Raw genomic sequence first — 13,244 nt, forward strand, 5'->3', positions numbered from 1 at the left:
TTTTTTTTTTAAAACAGGGTTACAGATCTGGTTGATAAAGGTAACTGTGTTTACACACCATACATAGATTTTTCCAAGGCATTTGACTTAGTATCACATGACATTTTGATTTTTTTAAAAACTGAATTATTCAAAATGAACAGAATACACGTTAGATGGATTAACAATTCACTCACAGACAGATCTCAAAATGTAGTTGTTAATGGGGAGATCTCAATGAGCGGGATGAGATGTTATACCTACAGGATGAGAGACTGGACATAGGCATAATCATAGGTACTTGCCTCGATATGAGCTGTCAGTGCAACAATGGCAAAAAAGCTAATGAGATCCTCAGATGTATAAAAAAGGGCAATGTCAAGCAGAAGCCTGGAAGTGATCTTGACCTTTGTACACAGAATTGGTAAGACCACTGCTAGAATGTTGTCTCCATTTCTGATAATCACACTTCATGAAGAATGAAATACTGGAAGAGTTCAAAGGAGGGCCACAAAAATTATTGAAGAGCTGGAAAACATGTCTCAAGATGTGAGGCTTAAGGAGCTTCAACCCACTCAGTTTATCGAGGAGAAGGTTGAGAAGTAACTTGATCCCTGTGTATAGGTTCTTAAACATAGAAAAAATATATGATAGTGGGGAACTGTTCAACCTTGTTGACAAAGGCATTGTGACAAATAAAGCAATTTCTTGTATATCCTTGGAAGACTTTATTAAATTAAGTTTAAGTATCTTTGGGGTCCATTGTATTAAATGCAAAGTTTAGGTATTATCACGGGCCGGGACTGTATGTAACTTCTCTGCGAGGGAGATGTGATGCGAGGCCTGGGAGTCAAGGAACTATATTGAAAGTGTGCCAGACAAGAATGGACTTCTGGAACAATAGAGTGAAGTGGATTTCCTGAGAAACACAAAGGGATAGGTTAGCAAATGCCTTTATCTCCGGTTACACAAAAAAACAGCCTTTTGAATCATAGAATATCAGGGTTGGAAGGGACCTCAAGAGGTCATATAGTCCAACCCCCTGCTCAAAGAAGGACCAACACCAACTAAATCATCCCAGCCAGGGCTTTGTCAAGCCTGACCTTACCACCTCCCTAGGTAACCCATTCCAGTGCTTCATCACCCTCCTAGTGATAAAATTTTTCATAATACCCAACCGAAACCTAACCATTACAACTTGAGACCATTACTCCTTGTTCTGTCATCTGCTACCACTGAGAACAGTCTAGATCCATCCTCTTTGGAACCCCCTTTCAGGTACCTGAAAGCAGGTATCAAATCCCCCCTCATTCTTCTCATTTGCAGACTAAATAATCCCAGTTCCCTCAGCCTCTCCTCAGAAGTCATGTGCTCCAGCCCCCTAATCATTTTTGTTGCCCTCCGCTGGACTCTTTCCAATTTTTCCATCCTTCTTGTAGTGTGGGGCCCAAAACTGGACACACTACTCCGGATGAGGCCTCGCCAATGTCAAATAGAGGGGAATGATCACATCTCTCGATCTGCTGGCAATGCTCCTACTTATACAGACCAAAATGCTGTTAGCCTTCTTGGCAACAAGGGCACACTGTTGGCTCATATCCAGCTTCTCGTCCACTGTAACCCGTAAGTCCTTTTCTGAAGAACTGCTGCCTAGCCTCTCGGTCCCTAGTCTGTAGCAGTGCATGGGATTCTTCCGCCCTAAGTGCAGGACTCTGGACTTGTTCTTGTTGAACCTCATCAGATTTCTTTTGATCCAATCCTCTAATTTGTCTACGTCCTGAAGCTACTCCCTGAAGAGTGAATCATTGTTTGCTGATTACCTGTTCTCCAATACTGGAGATCAAAGGCCCGAGCTATATAAAGAAACAGGCTGATCTGCTCAGTTTGTGTTCTGGTTCCAAATCAGAGGGAGTTATGAACTTGTAATGAAGAGAAAACCCAACTGTGTGTTTTGAAGGACTGACACCTACCCAAGTCTAAAATTGAAGTTGGGGTGACCTCTGGTAAGCATTTTAGCACACATGTAGGTTCTTTTATTGTTTTTAAAATGTTTTATCTGTAATGCTTTTATCTTCCAAATAAATGTCCTTATTTAGAAAGAGCAAGTGTGGTAACTTGTAACTGCGAGCAATTACACTGTTCATGGCCTCTAGAGAGATAGCAAAGCACAGACACAGGCCTGTTTAGGCAGTCTGGCTTGCTGAGAATATCACAGTGTAAATCAAGGAGCTGTGCTGTCTTGACTGTCTGGTCAGGAGATAGAAAGGCACAGGTCTCTCCCCAAGAGAGGTAATGACAGAGAAGCTCAGAGCCTAGAGTGGATGCCCCTGGTGGACCAGGAGAGGGGAATACAGGTGCAGTTGCCCTTAACTATGACATATATGTAGGTTTGCCAGACATCCAGTTTTCGACCAGAATGCCCAGTTGGAAAGGGACCCTGGCAGCTCTGGTCGCACAGCGGACTGGGCCACTAAAAGTCCAGTTGGCTACAGCAGGGCAGGCAGGCTCTGTGCCCAGCTCCACGCAGCTCCCGGGAAGCGGCTGGCATGTCCCTCCAGCTACTAGGCCAGGGGTGGGCAAACATTTTGGCCTGAGGCCACATTGGGTTCCGAAACTATGCCTCCCCAAACACCCTGGCCCCTGCCTCCTATCCACCCCCTCCCACTTCTCACCCCTTGACTGCCCCCCTCAGAACCTCCAACCCATTCAACCTCCTGTGCTCCCTGTCTCCTGACTGCCCTGCCCCCTATCCACACCCCTGCCTGCTGACAGGCCCCCCGGGACTCCCACGCCTATCCAACAGCCCCCTGCTCCCTGTCCCCTGACTACCAATTTATATCTGCGGATAAAAAATTTGTATTCATGCAGGGCTGTACTGACAATCAGAAGAGATGTGATGGTACACACACACACAAACGTATGTTCAAAAAGAGTGCACCAGTAAAATAATAATAAAAAAAAAAAGCTAACATTTCAATAACCCAAATACTGATAAAAGATTTTTACAACTGTAAATTTCCCCTGAAGGCCAACATCTTGTGCGTGTTACAAGTTAGCTCAGAGCAATTTTTTTATAGCCTAGAATTAAATGCTGGGAAAAAAAGGGATTTAAAATGCAAGTGCTGACACAACCTTAACTACAGCATTTTGCACGATAGAGCAGCACAACTATAATTAAAAGGACAACTTACATCAAGTAAAAAGCTTCACTGCAAGCCTTTTTAATGGATCAATACTTCACCACAATCAGCAACTCAACAGGCTAAGGGAAGAGATGGAAAAAATTAGACTTGTTAAGCAATTAAGGAAAATAACTTGTATGAATACAAGGATCTTTTGAAGGCTCTGAAAGCTGGTTGTATAAGATATCCCCGAATTTATTATTTACTTCTAGAATTAACCACAAAACATAGGGATTGCTTAACATCACATACTAATACAAAAACATCCATGTCTGTTGTACTGATTTTTTTGTGTTACAGAATGGCTGCAAAAAGCTGTTAAAGATGCAATGAGAGCTGACTATTAAAATTGGGGGCAATCGCTATTAGAAAGCTGCAGAATGAAAGCTCTAAATAACTGAAAATATATTAGGGAGAAAGCTGCAGCGTATATGACTCAATTGACAGAAATACAGTAAACTGGGTTTTTAAAGCAACCAGCAATATGGTAAGCACATATTGAACTAGCTCTCTTTTCCATAACTTTAGTAGTAAGATCTTTTAAGACAGAGAACCAGTGAACTTTAGCTATTTATTGCAGAAAGACCTGAGAAGTACAATTTGGTACCTGGTGATGTTAAACAGCCACAGCTACAACAGGAAGATTTTTAAGCTACCTGTATATGTAAAGTTTCTTGAAGGGCCCGGCAATACATCAAGATGAATTGGTAAGTTCACTACTGCAGTGAAGGAGTCATCCAGAAATCTGAGGATTCTTCCCCAGCATGGAACAATCACTTTCTGATGACCCTGGCTAGATACGCGAGTTCATCTGCCCTGTGTCCATGGCAGCCTTTAGTAAAATTTGAAGGAAAAGCCACTGGAGGTAACCATGCTGCTTTTATTTTTATTTCTTTTCTCATTAAGGGGAATTATCTGGGCATTTCTGTGTTCTCTGAGCATGCACTCTTACCTCGGGCAAATTGCCCCATTTTAAAATACTTAAATTTTTCACTCTGTAGTTCTATTATTGCCAACAAGCTCAGTATTGTTCACTTACAGGGTAGATAGAAAAGTGGCAGTACAGAATCTTCATTTTGGTTGGGAAGAGCAAGGTGCAAATGTTTGTGTATGACAATTTTTTCTTCCCTCCCTCTTTCTTTGGTGTGGGGAAAGGATTTTTCCATTTTATCTTCTTAGGATATGACCCTGCAAGCCCTTAGTAGCATTCAAGTCAACGTACTACACACAAAGTAGTGGTTTGCAGGGTCAAGGCTTCCGGACGAAATTTTCAAAAATGACTACACAGATTTTGGATGCCCAAACTGTCACATTTTAAAGGGCTCTGATTTTCATGATGTGTTGAGAACCCATCCTTAGCTAATCAAGCCTCATAAAAGTATCTCTGGGTAGGCACACATCAAAAATGTAGACCTAAGTGTGTATTCGGCTACATCTTTTACATTTTGTAAGGCATTGCCAATGGTATACCCTCATCTGGAATATTGTCTTGATTTTTCACCACCTCGTTTTAGAAAAGGTATAACAGAAATAGCGATGATTCAGAGGTGAACACAATGAATGATAAGTGGACGTGGAAAAATGTTCTATACAAAGACATCAAAAACAATGGGGCTGCTGAAGTTAGAGAGGAGACATGATAGAGAGATATACAAAATAATTAACAATTCAAAATGTAAATCAGGCACTCTAATTTACCTGCTCCAACTACAAGGATATTATCAATGAAACTGAACAGCAACAGTTTTTTTGGAAGTCATAAAAGGATTTTTTTGTTTTTACACAATGTATATTTAATGTATGGAACTAACTGTTTTCAATGGTTTCTTGCGACAACTTTGCAGGATTCAGAATAGGACTGTACATTGATATGGAGAATAAGAATATCAAACTATATGATAGGATTTAAAAAAATTCTAGGAAGCACATTAATGCTTATGCTTCAGGGGAAAAACTAACCATTTCTTGATAGAGACTGGTGTAACAGACTGACAACATCCTGGACAAACCTTATGGAACTAAGGGTAGGTTTACACTACCCGCCAGATCGGTGGGCAGCAATCAATCCAGCAGGGGTCGATTTATCGCGTCTAGTCTAGAAGCAATAAATCAACCCAAGTGCTCTCCCGTCAACTCCTGTACTCCACCGTCACGAGATGCACAGACTGAATCGACGGGGGAGCGGCAGCAGACAACTCACCACGGTGAAGACACCACAGTAAGTCAATCTAAGTATGTCGACTTCAGCTACATTATTCACGTAGCTGAAGCTGCGTAACTTAAATCGACCTCTTCCGCCCCCCATTGTAGACCAGGCCTTAGAAAAGCTTTATGGAATTAACTTAAGCCTCTCTCTGCTGAAAACAACAGTGAACGCAGGGAACTGTTCAGCCTGGAGATACTCCAGTCAGAAGAGTATCCAGCCAAGAAAGGTGATTGCAACGGGAACCTGAAGCCTGAGAGTGGGGGCCATAGAGGAGGAATGTAGGTGCAGCTGCCCTGAACTGTGACAGTTAAGAAGTGAGTTTCCCCCAACAATCATGTTAAGAACATAAGAACGGCCATACTGGGTCGGACTAAAGGTCCATCAAGCCCAGTATCCTGTCCTCTGAGAGTGGCCAATGGAAGGTGCCCCAAAGGGAATGAACAGACAGGTTATCATCAAGTGATCCATGCCATGTCACCCAATCCCAGCTTCTGGCAAACAGCCAGGATGGGCAGGAACGGTGTCCCTAGCCTCTAATAGCCATTGATGGACCTATCTTCCATGAATCTATCTAGCTCCCTTTTGAACCCTGTTATAGTATTGGCCTTCACAACACCCTCTGGCAAGGAGTTCCAGAGGTTGACAGTGCCTTGCATGAAAAAATACTTTCTTGTGTTTGTTTTAAACCTGCTACCTATTAATTTCATTTGGTGGCCCCTTGTTCTTGTATTATGAGAAGGAGTACATAACGCTTCCTTATTTACTTTCTCTATACCACTCATGATTTTATAGACCTCCATCATAGCCCCCTTAGTCGCCTCTTTTCCAACCTGAAAAGTCCCAATCTTATTAATCTCTCCTCATACGGAAGCCATTCTATACCCCTAATAATTTTTGTTGCCCTTTTCTGAACCTTTTCCAATTCCAATATATCTTTTTTTGAGACGGGGTGACCACATCCGCACGTATTATTCAAGGTGTGGGTGTACCATGGATTTATATAGAGGCAATATGATATTTTCTGTCTTATTATGTATCCCTTTCTTGATGATTCCCAACATTCTGTTCGCTTTTTTGACTGCCGCTGCACATTGAGTCCAAGATCCGTATTTTGCTACTCTCCTTTCTTCCTTTTGTGAGGATCCTGAACTCAACCGTCTCATGGTCACTGCTGCCTAGGTTGCCACCCACATCTACTTCCCCTACCAATTCTTCCCTGTTTGTAAACAGCAGGTCTAGAGGAGCGCAGGTCTAGAGGAGCACAGCTCCTAGTCGGTTTCTCCAGCACTTGTACCAGGAAGTTGTCCCCAACACAGAATGTACATGCCAGACCCAAGAGATTCCTATAACTCCTTTGAACCACCTTGCCATAGGACCACTTGAGATGTGAGGCAGGGAGCTGAAAGGGAAGTGAAGCTTTGATCAGGACAAAGGATTATTAAATTCTGGAAAAGGCAGCAAGGAACTCACAACTCTTGTGAAGACAACTAGAAGAATTTGGTTTTGCATTACATTCATTTTATGTCACTAAACTGAACCTTGCAAAGGGAGAGTTAATTCAAAAGCACCAGTTATCACAGAGGGATTAGACGAGAGGATACACCTAGTGGATGAGGGGCAGGGGGAAAGCAGTACACCTGGTCTCTTGATTTTAGTAAGGCTTTTGACAGTCTCACATGACATTCTCATAAGCAAACGTGGTCTAGATGAAATTACTAGAAGATTGATGTATAACTGGTTTAAAGACCATACTCAAAGAGCAGTTATCCATGGTTCTCTGTCAAACTGCGAGGACATATCCAATGGGTTCCTACACAGGGTCTGTCCTGGCTCCAATATTTTCATTAGATGACTTGGATGAGAGTATATTCATAAAATTTGCAGATGACACCAAGCTGGAAGGGGTTGCAAGCACTTTGGAAGACAGGATTAGAATTCAAAATGGCCTTGATAAATTGGAGAATTGGTGTGAAATCAGTAAGATGAAATTCAAGTGCAAAGTAACACATGTATGAAGGAAAAAAAATCAAATGCACAACTAAAAAAAGGGTACAAAAAGGATCTTGGTGTTTTAGTGAATCAGAAATTGAGTATGAGCCAATGTGAGGCATTAGCAAAGAAGTCTAATACTCTGGAATGTATTAAAAGGAGTGTGATATGTAAGATAAAGGAGGTAACTGTCCCACCTTACTCAGCACTGGTGAGGCCTCAGATGGAGTATTGTCTTCTAATTATGGAGACTACACTTTAGGAAAGATGCGGACAAACTGAAGAGAATCCAGAGGAGAGTAACAAAAATAAAAGCTTTAGAAAACTTGACCTATGAAGAAAGGTTAAAAAAACTGGGCATGTTTAGTCTTGAGAAAAGAAGACTGAGGGGGAACCTGATAAGAGTCTTCAAATATATTAAGGCCTGATATAAAGAGGACAGTGAACAATTGTTCTCCATGTCCACTGAAGGTAAGACACAAAGTAATGGTCTTAATCTTCAGCAAAAGAGATTTAAGTTAGATATTAGGAAAAACTTTCTAATTTAGGATAGTTAAGCTCTGGAATAGGCTTCCAAAGGAGGCTGCGGAATCCCCGTCACTGGAGGTTTTTAAGAGCAGGTTAGACAAACACCTGTCAGGGATGGTCTGGCATACTTGGTCCTGCCTCGGTGCAGGGGGCTGGACTAGATGAACTCTTAAGGTCCCGTCCAGCCCTACATTTCTATGATTCTAAGTGGAAGGTAAATCTGAGGCAACAGCTGCGGCTGATGACAGATCAGATCAGCCCTGCTACTAGGTCTCTGTCTTTAGACTTCCTCAGGTATCCTCAATTGGATTTCCTATGAGTAATAGGAACAGGGCTCTTCTCAAGCATACCATATAACCATGAAAAAGGAAAAGATTAAAGAAAATTCTCTCACACAACACCAGATTCATAGATTATAAAGCCAGGAAGATCCACTTATCATCTAGTCCAGCGGTTCTCAAACTTCATTGCACTGAGAGCCCCCTCTGACAAAAAAAATTACTACATGACCACAGGAGGGGGGACCAAAGCCTGAGCCCCGCCGTCCCGGGTAGAGGGACCAAAGCCAAGCCCGAGCCCCACCACCCTGGGCAGGGACCATAGCTGAAGCTCTGAAAATGAAATTCACAGTTTTCTTTGCATCCATAAGAAGTGGTATGTTTTATCAACATCACAAAACTATAATATCTTTTACTTGTAGAACACTTGTTTGGCTTTACAGCCATACACAGTACACTCAAAATAATGTGGTAAATTCCTCACCATACTCTCCCCACAGCCAATCATTCTTCACTCTTCATTACAAGACCAATTCTGATAGGCACTGAGAGCACTCCACTACTCAAATGAAGTGCTTACATAGGGCAACCAATTATCCAAGTGTTAGACACAGAGCTAGCCTGTCTCTATAGAGCAAAACTACACATCCCTAACATCATGAAACTAAAGTACTTACATTAAAAGAGCAAAAGTCGGGGTGATGACGAATCATTGCACTGAGTAAAGAAGAAAAACGTACTAAATGAATTAAAAGGCCATTGTTACATACTGCACATTTTTGATGATCCGTATACTAAGAAAAGACGAGATGCTGGCATCTGTATGGAATGACAGTTAAGGCAGTTTGGGTGCTTGTTTGAAGTGCTTGTGTGAGAATACAATTAAGTGTGAAAAATCAACAGGGAAACTTGAAGTCTATTGCGGTCCAAAATATTAAAAGTGGCACTTTATTATTCAGGATATCTACATCTATTTAGATTCCAATTGCTTACTTTACCAACTATAGTTTTTTATTTTTTACTACTAGCCATATACAGTTGTGAGAGAGTGAGTGGATTATTTTCTGGTTCATATATCAGTTGCAGAATCTTTATTATTAGTGATTTTGTTCAAATCAGAAAGAACACAGCTGAACTTCCAGACCCCAAAGTGGAGTTTCCACTGATAACTATTTCAGAAAAAAAAAAAACTTTTTTTTCTTGTAAAATGAGTAAATTTGTCTCAGAACTTGTGTCAAACAGAACTCCACACTTCCATTTTTAGAGACACTTTTCTGAGTACAGACTGAATCCAACTCCCACTGAATTAAATACGAGTTGGATAAGTCCCTAACAAACACTGCAACTCACTATGGACCAGTTTTTGTTTCCACTGAAATCATCATTACAATTCTACTGATCAAGTCTTTACTAATTCCTCACTGAGAATGATCTTGTGCTAAAAGACCTGACTGAGAATCAGGATAGAGAGAAAAATTAGTCAAAAGGATTGTAATGATTGTGGTGATCTAGACAGTCACAGCAATCACCACCCTCACTGAGAATAATTAGGGATATAAAATTTGAAAGTTAGGCTACCCAGAAACATGTTTTGGCTATTTACCCAACCACATCAGTTAGTTATCCCTAGTCCATGCCCACTAACTAATCTAAAGTTTTATATTTTAAGAAAGAGCTAATTTATTCTTTAAAAAATTCCCCCATGTCCATCTAGTATTTTCTTTCAGAGCTGTACTCACTTATCCTTCACCCCCTTTTATAAAATCCTGGGTAAGATATGACAGTATGTAGTATTCATTAGTCACCAACAATAGGGAGGTGACATGGATTAAAGAAATTTGGTGTACTAGCAAAACTGATCTCCTACTAAAACATCTGCCCTTGACATTGAACTGAAAGGACAGAAACTCCACAGTTTATTTACTGGAACATAAAATTATATACATGCTTGCATTTTAGTCCTAATAATACATTGCTCAACTAGTCAGTAGTGCATAAAAGATGATGTTAAAACTCAATCCACTTCTCTTGTGCTGCTTAGTTAAATAAATTCCTTGGGGTGCTTGTGGTATGAACTGACCCTTCCAAAATATGGCTTTTGGACTCTGAACTACAGTACACTGCACATGGTGGGGGAATGGTTCTCTGGTTCTGCAGAATTGGTGCTTCACTTAACTGAAATTGAAGGACTCTGAACACTTCAGTGCTTTAGAACTAATATACTTGTATTAAGTTAATTTTTTTGTTTATGGCATACCAGTATAATGGGCTTCCTCAAGTTTTCATCAATAGGTTTCTTGGGGACTGTGATGGGGCTTGACTCACCACTGTGGTGCCTCCTGCTGGTTGTCTTGGGAATTAGCTCTGTCCCTCTTCAGGTGGTGTCTTGCACGCCGTCACCTCTGCTCCATGACCTGTGTCACCCCAAGGACCGTGGCGTCCTCTTCAGGACACAGCCCTCTGGCGTGTCACACTCTGTTCTCCCCCATTTTGGAGGAACTGCAGTTCACTGTCCAGCCACTTCCTTCTGTGGCAAGTGCATTCTACTGTTTAGCCAATTCCTCAGTGGCGAGGTGCAGAGGGGAGGGACCCAGGCTCGCTCACTACTCCAGGTCCAAATATAGCAGCCAATTACTGCATCCCCTCCGACTCCTCTGCAGATCTCCCTGGCCACTTCCTTGTGGCCCAGCATCCTCTTTGCCTTAGTCTCAGGGCCTCAGCCTGCAGTACTGCTATGTCCAGGGTACTTGCTGCCCTCAGCCTGCAAGGCAGCCAGTCTACGTCCCTCCACAAGCTCCAGGGAGTGACTCCCTCTGCTCTGCCCTGCAGCACTTCTTATATGAGCCTGCCGGGCTATGATTGGCTGCTCCTCTCTGACTCTTTCTAATTGGCTGCCTCTGGCACAGCCTCCCTAGGGCTGCTTTTAACCCCATTTCTGCTAGCGTGGGGCAGCTGCCCCATCACAGTGGCATACTGAGAAAGTCTCTAAGTTCTTTATCTTAAAATGATGTGTGTCTGAGTGCATATATAGGGGATGAAAACCATTTTTAGACTTCTAGGCAGCTTACATTTGGTTCAAATACTGGCTATTAGAATAGTGATCTGTATAAGAATGTTAGTTTTACTAACTAAAAAGAGATCTGCTACCTTTTCCCTGTTAAGGGACAAATCGGAGATATTATCTGTATCAGACCCACATCACTGATGTCTAAGATTAAGGTTACTGTTTGGGAAAAAAAGAAAATTTCAGTGTATTTTGATGACACATTGCTGTAACTTTGTGCACTTATCTCTTCCCTGTCCAACTCACTAACAAGCGCTATCTAGTTATGTCAAGTTACAAGGTGACTATCAACTATGAACAGAAAATTCCAATATTTGGGGACTACCACCATAGCAAGCCTTGCATGACATTTTTCCTGTGAGCTCAAAAAACATGATAAATAGAACTGTTTAGGTGTTTGCGTTAGAAATAAATCACTACTAATAATCTGGAAATAGATTAATTTAGTTTATTTTTATAAGGGACCATTGTTATGCAAATGTATCACCATACACTAAAAACTGTGATTTTATCATCTCAGCAGTATTATTTTAACCAATGCAATATATTTCAAAAGTCCTTTCAAGAAACATTATTTATTTGAGAACAGCATTAAAAGTTCTATAGTAGCAGCTAACAGGCGCATAATTTATATTGTTTATCTTACAAAAATAGTTCCTAGCTGTTTGTGGAGGGGAGGAGATAAAGTTTCTTTAAAAAGATTTCTTAACTGCAAAGACAGCAATTTTAAAACCAAAAACATTTTAAGGTTTGAAGGCCATTCATCAAAAGAATGTACTCAAGGTAAGACAAGTTTTGGATCCAAAGCACTCTTTTCCCCTTTAATTTAAAGGAAAGCCATGTGTGTGCTATATTCTTGTAATTCATACACAAAGCACTTTGCTAAGCATGCTAAAAATGGATAATTATGAAATTTTATTTTTCTGCTCCATTAACAAGTATTTATGTTCACTAGTGTATTTATATAGAGATATACAGAAATGTATATCCAAATTAAAATTTAAAGCCAGTTTCCATCTTGCTTTAATAATGCTTTTAATATTAAGTTACATATTAAATTATTCTAATTGTTCATGTTTTCACAATGTAGTTCTTATGGTACTAGAATGATATTAAAGCAGGATCTAAACCTTAAAAAAAAGTTTATGATCTTTGACTGAGGGCTACCATAACAGCTAGTATTGCAAATATCTTTCAGACAGATAGCTGGTAAAAGAATGCTACCTCTAAATACATATGGGCAGTTCCTCACCTGTTGTAAATTGCCATAGCTTCACTGAAGTAAAGATTCTACCTGAGAATCTGTCTCATATTTGCCATATCACTTCCAGTTTATTATATATGTATGTTGATACAAAAATATAGACACATATACACACACATTTACTGTCCACCATGTGAACTTTCAGAGTGCTAGGCCTAGTTTTAGCAGCCACACTATTTCTGCAGCCTAAAAGAAATTCCCATCACTCACTCTGTTCTGTCGTGGGCACTGTGATTAACATGTATAACACATCATCATTTTTAGTGCAATTTTGAAAATTCTGGAAACATAATGTGCTTATTTATGCCATGTTCGTCATTATAATGCCACGGAATTGTGAACTTGTGGTTAAAATGTTTTTGCACACTTGCTTTTTCCTACTGAAGTTAACAATTTTATTATTTAAAATAGCATTGTTTCTATTTTATATTTGTAACTGCTGAACTCAGCTACTCCCAAATATTTTGCTTAATGTTTAATAAATTCTTGTATTTTAACTTCAGAAAGTGACCTCTGATCCCTAACACTAACAGAATTTAGGTACACAAAATACAGTGAATCATTCCATTTTTCTCCAAAGTAATACCCTATACCGAAAACATTTTATGATCTATTTCTAAAGTCACAATTATACTGAAAAATAAACCCTGAAAAATATTACATTAGTTAAGGAACATTTGAATCACTGCACTCTATACTTTACCTTAAAAACCATCACCTTGCTGATCTTAGCAATTAATTGTTTACTGTACAC

The 13,244-nt window shown here is 40.4% G+C and overlaps 1 protein-coding gene across 5 annotated transcripts in view; it reads right to left on the reverse strand.

The window, feature by feature from the left end:
- FBXW7 (F-box and WD repeat domain containing 7) overlaps nt 1-13,244 on the reverse strand; it is a 281,687-nt gene that overhangs the window by 183,106 nt on the left and 85,337 nt on the right. Inside the window, exon 3 of one of the 5 annotated variants that reach the window (XM_034771529.1) lies at nt 3,171-3,241. The exons of the other annotated variants lie outside the window; for them this stretch is intronic. The gene's annotated coding sequence lies outside the window, so the exon portion shown is untranslated. The remainder of the gene's footprint in view (nt 1-3,170; nt 3,242-13,244) is intronic. 5 annotated transcript variants of the gene reach the window in all.

This window comes from Trachemys scripta, chromosome 5 (assembly GCF_013100865.1).
Source record: "Trachemys scripta elegans isolate TJP31775 chromosome 5, CAS_Tse_1.0, whole genome shotgun sequence".
NCBI classification, from domain to species: Eukaryota; Metazoa; Chordata; order Testudines; family Emydidae; genus Trachemys; species Trachemys scripta.